This window comes from Poecile atricapillus, chromosome 1 (assembly GCF_030490865.1).
Source record: "Poecile atricapillus isolate bPoeAtr1 chromosome 1, bPoeAtr1.hap1, whole genome shotgun sequence".
Taxonomy (NCBI): Eukaryota; Metazoa; Chordata; class Aves; order Passeriformes; family Paridae; genus Poecile; species Poecile atricapillus.
The window spans coordinates 127733373-127751321 of NC_081249.1; the positions used below are offsets into that span (position 1 = coordinate 127733373).

The 17949-nt window shown below is 43.5% G+C and overlaps 1 protein-coding gene across 1 annotated transcript in view; it reads left to right on the top strand.

The window, feature by feature from the left end:
- Positions 1-1255: 1255 nt before the first annotated feature.
- The window catches only part of SHANK2 (SH3 and multiple ankyrin repeat domains 2), a 278930-nt gene continuing 262236 nt past the window's right edge, over positions 1256-17949 (top strand). Inside the window, exons 1-2 of the mRNA XM_058861253.1 lie at positions 1256-1551; positions 7912-8030. The gene's annotated coding sequence lies outside the window, so the exon portion shown is untranslated. The remainder of the gene's footprint in view (positions 1552-7911; positions 8031-17949) is intronic.

The window sequence follows — 17949 nt, forward strand, 5'->3', positions numbered from 1 at the left end:
GGTAAATTAGCTCAGAAGAGGTAGGAAATTCCAATTCAAGCCAAATAGTCTTCTTCTGGTTTGTTTGCTTGCTTAATTCTCCTTGGTTTTGTTTGCTTTTAATTTCCCACCAAGATGTTGCATTTTGAGAGCTTGGCATTCCCAATATCCTTCACTATATCTAAAATTTCCATGTTTCACCGAGGACTTGCAACCAGAAGGGAGAATGATGTGTGAACTTCGCCAGTGAATGCACCTATGTGCACAGGCCCTCTTGCATGAAAATTATTTTCATGGCTGAATGTTCATTAATATTAATGAGGTAACATAGTTGCTCTGTATATATTAAAGAATATTCCCCTTTTCAAGGACATTTCTAATTTGAAAAAGAGCTATCATAGTAAAAAAGTTTGGTAACTGTACAAAGCAGTTCAGGAAGTCCAAAAGCGAGTTACTGAAGATATTCTGTTCTGTGCAGTTTGAAATGGCTTATGTGGAAAAAATATAGTGAGGGTCATTGTGCCTATAGGTTCACACCTTCAAGTAGTCTGAAGTCCGTATTCTTGTGTGGAGTAACTTGAGATTTGCTCTAAATGGCATTATTGATCCAAAGTTCGATTCTTTTGAGGATAAGAAGAGTCCAAGATGTTTTAAGGATGACATTTTGCCGTGGTCCTAACTTCGTTGCATCCACCAAGGACTCGGACCGTGGTTCTCACATCTCCCAGTCCTTACAGTGCCTGGGCAGAGATCGTAGCTCGGAATGGGTGTGTGAGATCCAGCCCTTGCCGTGAAAGCCTGCGGTGCTTTTGGGCTGCCCTGCCGAGCCGTGGCTGCCCCTGGAAGCAGGTGCGGGACGGCCGGGAAGATGTGTGGAGGCGGCAGCAGCAGCAGCGGCGCAGTCGGAGCGTGCGGAACCAGCACTTCCCTGCCCACATCTCCAGCCGGGATCACCCCCAGCTCCACATCCGTGCTCCCCGCGCCCTCCGCACGCTTCTGTTGAGCCTGGCGCTTTCCATTCCTTGGGAAACCGGCGTGTAGGGAGAAGTTTCTGACGGAGCCGTTCGTCCCCAGCAGCCCCAGCAGCAGCAGCGGAGCCTCCGGACAGCCGCCCCGTGCCGGGATGCCCGGGATGCTCCCGCCCAGCTGAACGTGCTCGGGCCGCTCCCGGGGCAGCAGCATTAAAAAAAAAAAAGAAACAAAAAAACAAACCCAAGAAATGGAGTGTGCGGGGAGCGGCGCTGGCTGAGGGCCGAGCTGGGACAGCCCTCGGCGCCCCGCCGGTCGCGCAGGTACCCCCAGCCCGCGGCGCTGAGGGGGCACGGTCGGGGCGGGGACGCGGCCCTGGGCGGGAGCGGCCGCTGAGAGCGGCGGGCGCAGGGGGCGGCCCGGGCGGCGAGGCGGGCGCTGCCAGGGCGAGCCGGGGGGCGGCTCCCCGGACCGGCCCCCCGGGAAACGCGGCCCCGGCGAGCCCGGGCGAGCTGGAGGAGGCGGTGGTGGCGGCAGCAGCCAGTGCCAGGGGCATCGTGGTGCTGCCTTGTCCGAGGGACCGGCGCTGTGCCCCCCTTGCAGGTGAACCGGGGTGTGAGGGGAGGGGCGGCGGCCGCGGGACCCCTGAAGGGCTCCCCTGAGCGCGGCGGCGGAGTTTCGGAGGCGTATCCCCAACCCGCGGCTGAGGCGGGAGGTCCGGCTGCTCCTTCCAGGCAAACGGCACCTCCTGCCCCGGCTGCCGGGTGGGGATGGGGCGGTGAATGGATGAGGAAGGGGCCGTGAGGAGATGGGGAGGTGGCCCTGAGGGGATGGGGGGGGGTGGCCCTGAGGGGAGGAGGGCGCGGTGAGAGCCGGACGGGCCGGTGCAGGTGGACCCGGCGCTCACGGTGGAGCGGGCGCGAAGGCTGAGGGAGGCACAGGGGCGTCCCCGCTTCTTCGCACTGAGGGGAGAGGGCAGGAAATAAGCGAGGATGTGAGTAGGGATAAATCCGCGCTCAAACACAGAGCGAGCTCCCCTCATGCTGTTTGTAGGACCGCGAGCGTCAGGGTGAGGTAGGAGAGGGGAATATGTGTGTGGGTAGTGGGAAAGTGCTTCCTAAGGGCTTCCCGCAGTAGTAAAAGTGGGAGATTGAATCAGGCCTTGCTCTTTAACACAGAAGTCACACAACCTCCCTGCAAGTGACTGAATGCGCCAGTGAATGGATTCTTCTCCTGAAAGTTTTTATATCCTTGCCTTTTTTCCATCTTTCCTTCCTCCTGTGGCCTTGCCTCTGTTTAAATCCTCTCAGAATAACCTGCCTTGTTGAAGGGACTCTCTGTCAGGGGAGGAAAAAAAAAGTCTTTGAAAACAAGTGCTATCTTTGTTTAAAGCTATTTGTGGATCAGGGTTGTGACTTAACTGTGAAAGAGAATGGTTCTCCCTTGCTTACATTAAAAACACAATAACACATTAAAACAATCCAAGTCTGGGGAGGTAACTGGGCTGAAATGCAATTCAGCAGAGTAAGACCTTAATGCAGGTTTTACAGTACCTCAACTCTCTGGTGAATAAATAGATAATTAGTGGTGCGGTTTTTCTTTTTGTGTGTTATTTGAAGAAATTCTTTAGGGTAGAGGTGGTAATTGATAATATTTTTAATCTCTCCCACTTTCTTCCTAAGGCCTATAGCTATGATCTTTAAAGTCCTTTTCAACCCAACCATTCTATAATTCTGTGATGCGCAGGTTTCGATGGTAAGACAGCAAGAAAAGGGTGAAATATGTATCCACCATTTCCAAGTTCCTGTGCTGTTTAAATGTTGCAGCTACACTCAGTGAGCTGGAGTACCTGCTGGTAAATGTTTGGATTTGTTGCTGGATGCCACCACTTGTTCCAAGTCCCAAATTTGGTGGCCCATATGATCTTACATCTATCAGGTATAAGCACTTACATATATCAGGTATTTGCAATAATTTTGTGCAGGCAGGTACAGAAACTCCAAACTACAGAGTAGCTTTGGCCTTTCTTCTCTAGGCACAGTGGGTTGGCCTAGAAGGATTAAAGTTGCAAAAAGTAGCAGCTGGATTCAGGTAGGGAGGCTTGAACAGGGGCCAAGAGAAGTGTTACTCCTGCACACCTTTTCTAGGTGTGCTGCTGTAAACTAGAATTAAGAGCCCATGAAAATACATCTGAGGGAGGGATCCTGCAGCTTTAGGAAGTGTCTGTCAGAGGAAGGCTGGGAATTGTGGTGCTTCTTCCCCAGCCCAGTCAGGAGTGCTCCAAAGAAAGTGAATTATGCAAGAGACTCCACTGGCTTGATCAAATTTCTGTCTTCAGTTTCATGGGCAGGCTTGAGTTTCATGGCTCCTGAGGTCGGGCTGTCCTGCTGGGGGCTGGAGGAGTGTTCTCAGTGTAAGAGAACTCTGAGTTTCAAGAGAAGCCCCTCAGAGCCCCAGCGTGACGTAGGTCTTCCCATCAAATTAGTTTTCCATTAATTAAAAAAGTAGGCACCCTAGATAGTGTGAACTCCTTGGTGAGGATAGTGGAGAAAAGTTATTTCTCTTCAGCCTTTTGATCCTTTCCTTTTTGTGACCTTTGCTTATTTTGTCTGTATTAGTTATTCATGTCTCTGGCAGACCTGAAATGGCTTTGCTGAGACCTACAGGCGGATCACTGCTCTATTTTCTAACTTCTCAATCTTATCCTAATCAAAAATGTAAATACATGCATAATGATTTGCATGTCATTAACTTCCAAAAAACACCTCATGCTAAAATCAACGTTTTTTGAAACCCAGTTTTCCTGCTTGGCTGTGAAGTTACACCTGGAATTCGCAAACCATGAATTCTGAGAACATAAACTGATTTCAGCACTGCTGCTTTACTTTCTGCTTTATTTTTTGTTTCCCATTCCATCCAGGGAAGAACAATAAATTAAAAAATATGTTGATAGTGATTTTTCTAATCAGTTTATTTCTTCAGTCTTCATACTTCAACAGAAAGTTTCAAAATTAAAAATTAACAAAGTTGGCAGGGTGTATACTCACTGTACACTCATTTACCACCACTGAACACATCGTGATCATTTATGAACGGACCATCTAACACATTCCAGAAATTCCAGGGAAGTGTGGATGGGAGCTTGCAGATTTCAAGGAATACAGGGAAACCGGGAGAAAATAGTGTCCTTTTGAGCTAGGCTGGCAGTGTAGCTGCCCCTGGATTTCGGTTTCCCTGGCACAGAGCTTTGTGTGTGAGCTGAAGGATCCAGCTGGGAGTGTCTGTGTGGAGCAGTCAGCAGCCCGGGATACAGCACGGGCGCTTTGCCAGCAGTTTACAGGAGCGTGTTTTTGCCTGATGTCAGAGATGCTGGGAATGAGAATTCCCGGGCTCTGGCGCGGCTGCGGAGGTGACTGTCACTGCCATCTCAGGGAGGCTGAGTGCACGTGTTTGAGTGTTTGACGGAGGAGCCACTGCACATTTAGGGATGAGGAGATGAGGCTGAATTCCCATTAAAAACCCAGGGCCTGGAATGCGCCTTTGCCATGCATGGCTTGCCCAGAACTCGGGGCTTGTTTTAATAGGCTGCCTTCAAGTCAGTGAGTCTGGAAGCCAGCACAGGGTTACCCTGGATCAGATGCCAGAGCGTGTAAGGGCTCTCCCTCTCTGGAAAAGCTTTGGAAACTGGATTAACAACAGCACTGCAAACCTCGTGTGCTGCTGGATGTGTTACACTGTGGTTACAAACACAAAATCCCTTGGGAGCAAACAGAAAGTGTCACTGCTATTCTGTGTTGCAGCTTTAACATGTTCCTTCTTTCAGGAAGGAGGGGAAAACAGTGTCAGCAGTTCTGTTGATACAAATAAAAGATCTAAATAGCAAGATAAAACGTATGGCAAACTGTGGATCAGCTTGAAGTTCTGGTGATATTTGAAAAAGCATTTTGGTTTCTATGCTAGGACACAATCAGCTGTCCGATGCCTGAGATATATTTCACACTCATCACTGCTTCTAATGAATTTTTGTGTTAAAAGTCAAAGGTGTATGATCTCCCACTTAGGAAGAAAACCCCAAACAAACAATTTTTTTTAAAGAAACCAGTTAGGACACTGTGATGAGAAGAAGCAGGAGAGGGCAGTGCACCCATGTTCACTCCATGGATTCTCCTGCTATAGCCGGTGAGGAATGTGCATTGTGCTCAGGACACTGAGAGCATCCAGAAGGATCTTGGTAGCTGTGCATGGTTGAGCAATGGGATGCTTAATGAGAGGGTGCTGAGCTGTGCAGTCAGCATTCTGCCAGCACCACCTCACAGGCACCAGAGACTGTGACTGCCTCCACAATTCAGTAAAATAGGCCAGTGGCTCTGCTCCATCCACGTGGCCAAAAGGCACAGCTCCCTCTCATGTGCTGAGCTTGTTCCCCTCCAAAACAGAGTGGGACTGACCAGGCTGGCTCCTTCCAAAATTAAGTGGGAGTGACCAGACTCAGTGTCAGAAATGGAGCCTTTAAATTCCTAGATTTGGATTCTAAATATCACTGATCTGGGTTTTGGTAGCACCATTACACTTCACCTCATACACCAGCTCATCACTGCAATTTCAGACTCACAGTGCATGAGTGCTTTTGTTTAATTAAACTTTACTGATAAAATATCAGCAGTGACAACATGAGAGAATTGTAATGAAAATGGAAATACACTTCTGGGACTAACATCCTGTCAATTACAAACAGAGGATGTTTACTCTGTCTGAGTAAATTCTGAAAGTTAGAAAACCAGTTAGTTAAACTCTGAAGCTGTGAAACCAGCATCTTAAGCTTTAAATTTAAGTTCAGTCACCAGAGTGTAACGGAGAATGCATTCAGTAGTCCTTAATCTGATCTTTTATCAAGATTTTTCTCCTTTAATTTGCATTATCACTTCAATATAAATATTTCAAGTCATCCAACCATTCCACTGTAATGAATTTTACCTGGGGATGTGAGAAGACACTGTGCATCTTGAACAGTTTGAATTCTGCAGATGATACTTTCACATTGCTGTGTCTGGTAGAGCGATCTCTTCCTGGGTGATTTCTCATAGCTGGTGGTAGCAGCTGGAAAGAAGCCCAGCCAGAGTACTGAGGGAAAAATGTAGGGGAGGAAAAGGAAGAAAGAGGGCAGATATTAAAGAAAAAGGGAAGTAGAGATGGAGAGAAATGACCAAGAATTACTCATAAACAGGGAAAAAGTGTTTGCAATGGAAAAGGCAGCAAGTGTTAGGGAAAGTCCTTAAAATGCTAAGTATTTAATCCTGCTGATAAAAGAATCTCTGTTTCCAGTGGAAAACTGATGTCTCTGTTTCCCAACCATGTAACAAATATAAAATGCTTTCCCAAATTTAGCTTTACTCCAAATACAACCTTTTGACTTCCTGCATTTCTGATTGAGCTGGTGCTCTCTTTTCTTCATTAAGCTGTAAAATTCACAGTTAGTCAATTTTGCCCCTGCAAATCTCTGATGTTGCCTTAGGTGTAGAAGATTCTGCCGTTCTTGAGGAATATTTTAAAAGTCTTGTCTCAGAATTTTTTACTAAGGAAGCTGGACCTACATTTTGGTAGCTTGAAGTGTCACTGATGATGTGTTGTTATAAACTAGCTCCAACCTAATTTTAAACGAAAATCTTCAATTAAACAAGGCATACAATGAAAGAATTTGAAATAAGACTTTTCTGGGTACAAGGAGAAGCTTTAGTGATGAGAAAAGCCTGAGCACAGATCCCATGAAACCAATATTAAATGAGGGCTGAGGGCAGAGACTGTGCAGTGGCCTGGTAGTGAATAATGTTGGTGTTCCTCATATATTTTGAAAGCAGCTTTTCCAGGGAAAGAGTGGTGCAAATAGGGTGTGTCACTGGGAACCATGCTGAGTTTTGATTAAGTCACAGTTTGATTAAAATTGATATGTACTAACAGTTTTCCATCTCTCTGCTATTTTCAAATGTTTTATTGTCACACATGGAGATATTTTTCAATTTATCAAAATCCAGTGCACTGAGTTCCTCCACCACAGACCATTCCCACCTGAGTCTTTCCCACTGCCACGCAGCAGATTGGGAAGAATGGGACATGTGCCCCTACCGGTCACCTCCTCTCTGAATCTGATTGAAAATGAAGTGTATTAAAACCTGTGCCAGCCTCTGGATTACTCCCAGGGCACGTCCTTACAGCTTAGATATTTCCAGAAAGAGTAAATTTTAACCCAGCAGATGAGTGGCCTGTGGAAATCTTCCAGCAGGTCTTACAGACCAGCTGCTTTCCTCTTGGAGCCCCCCAGAGCATGGCATTGCTGGAGCAAGCTCAGCAATTTGGCCCCTTAATTTAGCCTGGCATGTGTTGATGTCTGTGGCCATTGCTCCTGACAGCAGATTCTGAAGCACACTCTAAAGGACCCTGGCTGTATGAAAACGTCCTGGCTTCTAAGATGATCTCTATCCAATTAGACAACATTCTCTTAGGACAGGACTGGGTGTTGCACATTGCTATGAGTTTTGTTTCTGTGCATTGCTTTAATGATGCTGCCATCTGTGCAGTGGACTGGACAATTCCTGTCTTCTCCAGGAAATACTGGGATAGGGTTTTCTGAAGCATGCTAAAGCCTGAGAAACACAAGCCAGATGACACCCATTCCTACTGCTGCTGCTCACCTACCCTTTGTTACCCTCTTTGGGTCAGACTTGGCAAAGATGGAAAGTTTCAAGTGGAATGGCAGTTTTTTGGTAGACAGGCTTGTCTCCCTGTCTGCTGCAGGTTATAAGGTTGTAATTCCTATTAAGACAAGCAGGATGTGCAACTGTGGGTTCCTGAGGGAAAGAATGGAGCTGTTCTTCTTGCCATCATCATCTCTCTGAAATGGGCCTGAAAGCTGCTTGGGAAGTCAGCAGCTCACAGACATGTAATGCTTTCCTTGCTTTTTGCTTCCAGCCCTGTTCCACCCCCTTGGATCCATTCTCTCTCCGTTGGAAGGCACCACCCCACCAGGACAGAGAAGCACATTTGTCCTTGTGGGTGCCTTTGGAACCACTCCACTCGTGGGTACAGAGGTGAGGTCACAAGGGGGCACAGAGGTTTCTCAAGGGGGGAAAAGCCATTTCAGGGTCAGCACTGCATATTCCTCCTGGTCTTTGATCTCACAGGACTTGTCTCACACCTGTGGATGCTGGTTTTTCCCTGTTTTCTGCAAAACTGAACTGAGCTCACCGTTTTTCATTTGTTAGAGAGGGCAAACATGCACCACTTTGCCATCAGCATAGTGTTTGCCTGATTGTAAAAATCACCCTAAATGAATATTTGAAAATGTTATCATGGAGAAGTTTAACTTCTGGCAAATTCTGCTTTTTTCCTCTGGCCTTTGCACTTGTACAGTCAGGTCTGAAAAGTGTGTCACTGTTAATGCCACTTCACCTGTCAGTCACGGAAACTGAATATGCAGGATAAGGCCAAGTGAAATTTTTACATTTCAAAACCCAGGGAAAACATTTGAGGAATGAAAGTGTTTTTTTTCCCTACTTGGAGGCCTCAGCTGGTGTCATCAGCTCTGCTGAAGTTGCTTATTTATGCCAATATTCAGACTTCAAAACTGCAGGTGTTAATGCAGAGAGCTGCCCTTAAATGCCACGTGGAAGAAAATATGTCAAGGTCCCTAAAAGATTCATACCACAAAAAAGCAGTCCAAGGCAGTATTTTGATTTTTTCTTCTTCTTTTTTCTGTTACCTCCCTTTGGTATCCCAATAACACTGTATTCCTCGTTTTTCTCCTGAGGAGAGTGATATTTCCCACACAGCTCTGTGATGTCAGTGCAGTGCCTGATACCCCGTGGAGCTGGATCATGGGGCTCTGTTTCTTTGTTTTCCAGGGGATTATATTTTTAATCCCAAATGTCTATAAATCACAGTGTTGGTGACTGGTGGCTTTTGCACTGCCCCTTCTATAGAGGACATGATCTTCATTTTTAATGTGTTCCTGAAATAAATACCTTATGTTTCAAAGTACGAAAGAGAAGAAGGAGCCTTTTTCAAAGTTCAACCGAAAACTTGAACAGTTCCTTGAAATTTTCTCTCCTGTGGTATTCCACTTGTTTGATATGACTTTCTCTTTTGTCAGCAAAGCTGGGCTAAAACTTCAAGGATTACTCTGAAACTTTCCTCCCATGAGACTTCAGATTGACAAAGAAGGTATAAAACTTGATGAAATTAAACTCATCAAATTAGGTATTGCTCCCTTTTTTGCAAAGCTCCCTTACTTGCCAAACCAGATGGGACAAAATACAGTGCAAATTATGCTGCAGTTTGGTTCTCAGTAATACCTTTTTGGGAGAAAATGCATATTGAAGTTTTTTTGGTACAGTTTTGCTCATGCTTGTGACTTTTAATCAGAGTGGCAGAACATTGTGTAGTACAAAATGACATGTGCAGTAGTATATTTATTTAATTGACGTTTATTGATACTAAGAGTCTATAATTTTTAACCTAAACTGAAAATAATATCCTACTGAGATCTTCAGCTATCAGCATTTCCTGGTCAGCTGGAAGTGTGAAACGGTCCTGTGAAGTATAATCTAAATAAAATCTTTTAATCTAAATAAATATTTTTAATCTAAATAAAATATTTTGATCTAAATAAAAACTTTTTACAATTTATACTCCACATCAGTGTAATCATTAACCCAAGCTTTGCTCCACAATGTTATTGCAATTGCTGTTTTTGTTTCCTTCCTAGCCCTCTTAGCAGTTGGCTACAGCTGAATTGTTTATGAAATTGTTGTTCAGTATTTCAGCTTCTCTCCAGTCTGAAAATTATTTTGTCTCTTTTTAAAATTAAAAACCATCTTGACCTGCATGGTAGTTTTTGCTTTTCAGTTTGAGATCTGGATTTTTTTTTTCTTTTTTGTAACAGTTTATTCTATTGTAATCTCTCAGTAAGTAACTATATATGATAAATTTTATTATGGCAAAAAAATATCTAAATTAGGCTTTAGTTTGTTGTACTCACAGCACTGACATGCACTTTGTCCCAAGGAAAAGACCTCAACCCACTTTAACTGCTGTTTATAAAACAGTTTATTAAGTGCAATCAATATGAGTGAAAATTGTTCTGTTTTTTATCTTTTAAAGTCTATATTGGATGAGTACCTGATGCTTAAGGAAAGACTTTCCCAATAGGAATAATATGCTGCAATATCATGAAGGTGGTGGATTAAGTTTGGAATCATTGTTCATTGAACTCTCCACCATGAGAGATATAGACTGGAATTTGTAGTTGAAATTTGGGTATAAAATTTGGTTTAGAATGGATAAAGCACATTTTTGCATGGTGGATGTTGTACTGTGTGGGCTTTGCAGAATGTGACTACAAAGAGAAAACTTTTAATAGGGGTAAGAGTCTTGAACAATGCAAGGAGATCCCCACGGCTGCTCTCTGAGCAGGACTGGGGTAAGCCCAGACCACCCGAGTGCACCCGAGTGCTGCTGAACTGGGGAGTGTGTCCTCCTCAGCCTTGCTCTTCTCACTGTGGGAAAAAAACCTCAGCAAAGCTGGCAACAAAGCACTGCCAGCACAGTGGGTGTTGGAAGGCTCTTAGGAATTGGGCTTTATTTGGGGAAAAGATAAATTGTTTTGTTTTGTTTTGTTTTGTTTTTTAATTTTCCCTCTATGAAATGCTATCTCGATGGATGCCAGGTTTTCGGAGCTTCTAGGAAGTCCAAAAATTAATCTCAGTGCATTATGGGGAAACTTGGTAAGCTCTTAATTGAAAATATTACATCTCAGGTGGGAGTTCTACTCATAAGGTTGTTTTCTAATCTGTTCAAAATATTGTTTGCAAATTGAACGATGGATAATGAGCAAGAATATCCAATTTGCTAATTGTGCTGCTAATAGGTTATTAACAGCTGATCCTGTTTGCACTAAGTGATGATACTTGTTTCAGGTTGCTTCCTATTGTGTTTAGCAGTATTAATGAGGCACAAGAGGTGCTTCTGTGATTTGTTCTCTGAAGGATTTTCCAGTTTTCTGGGGTTGGTAATGCCATCATGTTCATGAAGCCAATAGGAAAAATATAAGGATGTGGCTGGTAGGAGCTGAGGTGCTCTGGAGATGTAGCCACTCACACCATGCTGCTGTCCAGGCAGGAAAAGAGTAGGGCCAGGGCCTGAGTTTCACATATTTATACCATGATTTTTAATATCTTTGACTTTGTTCTTTATTTCTTCCCCAATCTCCCAGTTATTCCTGTGAATGCAACATGGAAAAGTGACATTTACACAACCCTATCTTTCTGGATTGGGAATAATCAGCTCCATTTCCAATGCTGTGTGTTTGGAATTAGTTTTGCCCAATTCACTTTATGTGTCATTTCACGTTAATCGACTTCCTATTCAAAATGCCTTTTCCTTGCCCAGTCATCATTCTCCTGCTGCTCCATGTTGCCAGCTTCTCTCCTCCGCTCAGAGAGTGATGTAAGTTTTGTTGCAGCTTCACAGACAACTCCTCGTTCCCTCCCTGTAGGAAATAGGACCCAGAGCTGTTCTTTGGGGGAAGAGCACTCACAGGAATCCCCCAGGATAGCTCAGGATAGTCAGGCTGCTCAGATCTTACTCTGGATTATGGCCAATAATGGCTTTTGCAGCTACTCTGTGCTCCCTCCTGTCTTTTCTTTCTTTCACATAACCAGGAAAGCATTCTCTGTCACCCTGGCTATTAAAGAATTGCTTAATGGAAGCCTTATACATCTTTCAGCAAATGAGTGTTTTTGTATTTCACACACACAAATGTGCTCTTTGAAGTTGTAGGGACTTTCTCTCTCTTTCATTTTTTTTCTGTATTGCACCTTGTAATTGTGTCTCAGGTCAGGGTGACATGGTGCACATTAGTTTTGCTCTGCTCCTGACAGACACGCACCTTGTCTTTTCAGGGCGAGTAAGGGAAGGGCTATTTCTTTCTGAGGCTGCATTTGAATAAACACACTCTGTTTCTCAAGGTAATGATTACTCAGAGGCTGCAGCTATCCTATGTATATTGAATATTTGAATTCACTTAGCAGGCTGCATGGCCATATATTGCTTAGGGGCATAGTAGTATTTATTTTTTCAGCATGGAAGGTCAGATCTCCGTATTTGTATAGCTGCTCTGTAATAGCTGAGTGTCTTTTCATAGGTGTGTATGACTTCTTCAATACCTTACTTTTGGGGCATAAGTTTTCTTAGTATTACATTATTTCATCGTTTTTTATGGGGTTAAACAAACAACTTTGTGGATAACAAAACTAAGTAACAAGGTCTAACTAACCTAAACCAGGGAAGGGAACAAACTGAATAGAAGAAACACATGACTAAAGACAGAGTGACCCATATTTGAAAGTGAGAGAAAAATGCATGTGCTTTAATTGTGTTTACACTTTGTATACTTTAGGCAGTGCCAAGTTTGTGCAAATGGAAGACCTTAAATTACATTGATATAATGATTGGGTATGCAGTGCTAAATAAATTCCCTGTGGAAAGAATAGGGGGTGTTCTGTGCAGTGGATCCTTACTGGAAAATCCAAACAAATAAATTGATGCCTGGAAGAACTCTGCTGCAATATGTTATGTGAGCAAGGAGTTTGTATCTGTGGCTCAGATGATCTGTTGATATTAGCAAATGAACTTTCATTCTGTGGTGATTCAGAGAAGGGACAGTGTTCTTCACTTCTCCCCAGAGATCAAGGCAGCAGACCTTAAATTCAGCACCCAGAGCCAGTACAATAAACTGCCTCAGTGCAGAGGGAAGCCAGGGCAGGGCTGACACACTCATTTCACAGCACTGGGGATGTCACAGCAGCACGGGTGACACTCTCAGGGGATGATGTGCTCAGTGAGGGGCAGTCAGTGTGACACAGTTGCATCTGACGGCTGCTCCACTGGAGACAGCTGGAGTCAAGTGTCCTTTACATGAAATGTCAGGAGCTGGTTCTTGGGGATTTCTTTTCCAGCTGTAATTCTCCTGTAATGAGCATTCCAGTGTGTTTTCAGCAAAAGTAAATAAGTGTTGCATAATTTGCTTGATTGGTGTGGGTTTTATTGGTCCAGCTTGAGCTCTCCATTGAGATGTGGATAAATCTGTCAGTTTTGGTCTCTTTTCTCCCATCCCTTTATCAGGGACGTATTTGCCTGGGAGCAGTGGCTTCCCTGGGGATGGTGGGTTGTTAAGGAGACTCAGAATTTATACTTGGTTGTTTTAAACCAAGATTATTATCTTAATGCATTGCTTGCATGTGGCTGTCCAAAATGCTTATGAATTTCTAAGTTGTGAAAGCCTTTATATTCTTCCATTTGTTGCGCTTCCAGTTTCCTTGAACCTTGGTTGTTGGTATTTGTGCTCCTGAGGGAAAGAAGAGAATCCTATCTCAATTTTGACTGGATTAAGGGGTCCATGTCCAGATTTTGTTGATCTGGGAGAAGCTGAACAACCTATATTTTGACAAGGAACCTACACAATTTTTAAGTTGTGTGTGGTTTTGTCTTTTTTTCACCTGTTTTGCTTGTAATTTTCTCCATGGAGAGCCAATGCACCATCAGTTTGATTAGGCCTGATGAATTTCTTGAGATCCCATGGCTGCAGCTCTTAACCTTTGTGGCTTGTTATGTGCACAGTGGTTTCCTTGCTAGACCTTCACTAAATTTTAGATTAGCACAGATGTTTTCTTTATTATTGAGATGACTGCCATAGTAGCTTTAGTAAGAACAGTTTAATCTTCCAGAAGAGATTGATAAACTTATTTGAAAATTATTCAAAATAATGCACTTTGAAGTGCAACATATTGCACTTTAGCTTACATTTCTCTTCCATTGAAATACTGCTAGTGATATAAACTGTTTTTTAACCCAGTGCCTCCAAAACTAACAGTCCTGTCCACTTTCACTGAATGTGTTGCCGAGAAACTGAACAGGATGGGGATGGGTTGACCTGTGTGTTCCAGTGGAGTTGCAGGCAAGACCTGGCATCTGAATAATTCATTTGTGAGCAGGTCACCAGGGCTGTCCTTGCACAGGTCAGTCACAATTCTGGGCTCTCTCCCTTTCATTATTCCATCTTTCATCTCTCTCCACTTAGCATAGTTCAGCCAGCAAAGTTAATAGATTCCCATCTGTCACTAAAATTCCTGTCTTGAAGGGGATGTTAAAGAAGCAGAGGCTGCAGCTGCCCTCGGTGATCTGTGATTTATAACTGAGGGGAGAGATCTCCCTCCTGTTGTCACAACAGTGACAAGTGTTGCCACAATGCAGCAGTGATTGTTTAGATGGGACATGTAAATAAAACAGAGCCATCTGGACTGCTGAAAACACAGAATTCTGCTATTGGGAGTGAATTCAGGCTGTTTCTCCCTTCTAGGTAGTCAGAATCTGTGGGTTTCATTCACTTCTTAGAAGTATTTTTTGCTTTTTGGTCAACAGCTGGTAACATTTACAACCCATTTTAAAGTGCTGAAGTCTAAAAAACCACTGGCCTGCCTTTTTTGGGTACATACAATCAACAGGTTTTCCTTTGAGCTAAGGCTCAAAATCCAGTTTCAGGATAGGTAGGAAATGGGTACAAGTTTTCTTGTGAATCTGAGTTTCAGAGTTCTCCACCTTCCCATAGAACAAAATAGTAGAAAATGTTCAGTGCAAAATTTAGGATTGAATTCCTTGAGTTGGACAGAACTGAGGAGTTACATGAAAAATTACATCCAAGGTGAGCTTTGGGGAGCTTTCATTATTTAGCAGTTATCAGGGATTTTTGCAGTATTTGGGAAATGAAATAATTATGAGCCATGAACAGAGGACACATTTTTCTTTCATCACTGATTGCTGATAATTTTCACTAGTCCATACTACTTTAAATATATTGCCATTTTATGTTTAAATAAGCATAGGAAGGAGGGATTTTTCTTTCCATATCTGAACATTTTTTTTAACCCTCTATGATCAGCCACCTAAAATGCAGGATCTAATGCTAGACCTATCTGGAATGATGTTATTCTTTTTATGTTGTGGCTTTAAGTGCCTTCAAAGAAGCAATATGTGGGAGGTTCTTTGTCTTTAATATATATTAAATTAGCAGTGCATTTTTATATTGTTGTGATTTGGACAGAAATTACATTTTGGTATTTACTTTTTTTCTGCTAGCATGAACTTGCTGCTAAAAGCAGTGAATAATCTGAAGGCACAAAGCATCTGGCGTTTCTGAAGATCATTCTTTGCTGCCACACAATATACAAGCATTTAGGCCATTATGTTTAGGCTGCTGAGGAAAAAAAGATTAGAGTAGTGGAGCATAGAAAAAACACCAAAGAGAGACACAAATATGTGAGTTCATTCCAGCAAGTGTTTGAGCAGCTGTAGACTTCATATTTAGTTCTGAAAAGGTCCATGTGGAATTCTATTCAGAATTTTAAATATGTGCCCAAATACGGTGTCTCCTGATGAAGAAAATAATGATTTTTCCACTTCCTTGACAGTTTTCCTGACTATGTTCACATTTCCACCTCGTGACCAGGGTTTGTTTGCTGTGGCTTTACATAATGGCACAATTACCTGGGAGTAGCCTCCAAAATCTCAGGCAGCTCTTCCCTTGCTACACTCATTTTTCAGCTTGTTGCCTCCTTGGCTGAGCTGGAATCAAATCAGGTTTGGTTATTACGTCTCTCCCAGGCAGGATTTGAATCCACCATGTGCTGGAGACACAAGCCTCAGTGCTTCCTTTAGTATTTGAGCTCTCAATTTAACTTGGGGAAAAGTGGAGAATTCAGTGTGTGTGTGTTTGGGGTCTATTAGTGCTAAAGACATCTAGGAGTCTCTGAGAATTGCTAAACTAATGGACTGCCTGCAGCCTGACAGTGCAAAGTGCCTTCAGCTCCCTATAAATTACATGAGTTTTCGGTTAAAGCAGCAGTCAGGACTTCCATGCAGCATAACCCGCCTGCTTTAGCAGGTTTTTAACTAAAACGGGTCGTGTCAAGTGTTCTGCAGTCAAATGAACTCTGCTGGCATTCACATTCATAGATATCAGGTATAAATTACCTTTGATTTCAGAGGCTGCTAGGAAAAAAATGAGCCTATGGGCCACTAAAAGGGTGGATGACATTTTTATGTACTTGACAACAGAGAAAACAGGATGCTGTGACAGTGTATTCAGCAAAGTCAGGGTTAAATGAATCTGTCATTTGAAGTTGTATTAATTTAGGTGTGCTTCTCCTGTCACTGAATGTTCCCAAGTGCTTCATTTTTGAGTGTTTCAGTGGATCCCTTTTCTGTGCCATCCTCATAAATTAACAGGGATGGATGTTTCTCTGGTGTGTGCAGGCATCTGTGCAAATAAACTGGCTGGTCAGCTGGGAGTCACCTCAGAAACACAACCTGGGAATTCTCTGGCATTGGAAGAGAATTAAGAAGTTAGGCAGAAATATTACATTTGAGATTGCTGATAGGGTTGTATGATTTTTATTGACTTATTTGAGTGAGTCAGAAGAAATGCATGCTTGTAGTTGAATTTATTTTTTGTTAGTAACTTTTACTTTCCTGGGTGTGCACCTAGAGAAACACTCCCAAACAAGGTTACCTTCCTGCTTGGAAAATTCCTCAAACTGTGAAAAAAGGAAGGGAAAATCTTGACATTTTCATTCCGCTTGCTAAAATTCATATAATTCTTGTTTTATCATTTTTATCATTTTGCCAGATCTGGGGGAAGGTTTGCCCTGTGTCAGATCTTTTGGGAATGTTCCCTCTGCAGCATGGTGGTACAGCAAGGGCTTTCCTCCAGCAGTGGCAGCAGCTGGGCTTGGGAGGCAGCATCCCAGCTGATTCGCCCCAGGAAAAGAGCAGGGAGAAGGAGCTGAGGAGAGAGGCCTATAAATACTGCATGGCTGCAGCTCTGCTGCTCCCTGAACCAAGTTACTGCTGCTACAGTGCACTCTGCAAAAATGTCACATCCCTTCCCTGCTCAGCACTGAGTCAGGTGGAAATCACCAACTGCACTGTTTGTTTGGCTTGGCTTGGAGTCACCATGGTGTTTTAGAGATGGATTTGATCAGGAAAATGGCTTGTGTGACTGTGCTGTCAGCCTTTCCTCCCTTCCTTATGCATCTCCTTCCACTTGCCAATGGCTCTGGAATTTACTGCTCAACTTCAGCCAAAGATTTTAAAGGATCAGAAATCCCTGAAGGTGTTACATTTCTGCAAACATGTTAGCAGTGGGTGGTCAGGTGCAGGAGAGAACCCCACTGGAGTTCTCATAGAGGGGAAAATACCTTGCCTGTCATGGCTGGTGTTCTTCCAGAGGGATGAGCCTGTGCATGGCCTTACTCTCTTGCCTGGCCACACATGGAAATGATGTCTGGAAGGGAAACCTCCTGCAGGAGGAAGTGCTGGGAATGTGCAGTAATCAAGGCTTTCACAACACAGAGATTTATTTAGGGATGAGATTTAAGAGGCTCTGAGACAAAGGGGAGTTTCTGCTCCCCTTATCCTGTGCTTGAGGAGAGGGAAAAGCAGGATCTGGGAGGGAACTTGATTTTTGTCTGCCAGTGGGTGTTAAGGGAATCCTTTTGCAGAAATAGCGGAGGACAGTTTCTTACTCTTCCAGTGACAGGGCCTTTCTCCACCATGTAACATATTCAGTCTCATTAAGAAGTCAGGATTGGCACCATTAATTTGTTTTCCTATGAATATGCAGTATATAAATACTCTAATTTAAAGACCTTCCCTCATCTCTTGGCAAGCCACAGGCTTACAAGTTGATTTCCTTATCCTTAGGGTTAGCTCTGGACAGCACAGTGAAAAATAAGTCAACATGCAAAATGCGAAGTGGAATTATGCTGCTGGGTAATTTTTGTAAATAGAAGAGTTTGGCTTCCACACAGAACTGGCTTCTGGCATTCCCCTCTCTGCCACAATCAAGTTCAAGCTGCTGCTGTGGTCTTACCTTTACTCAGTCTGACCAAGTTG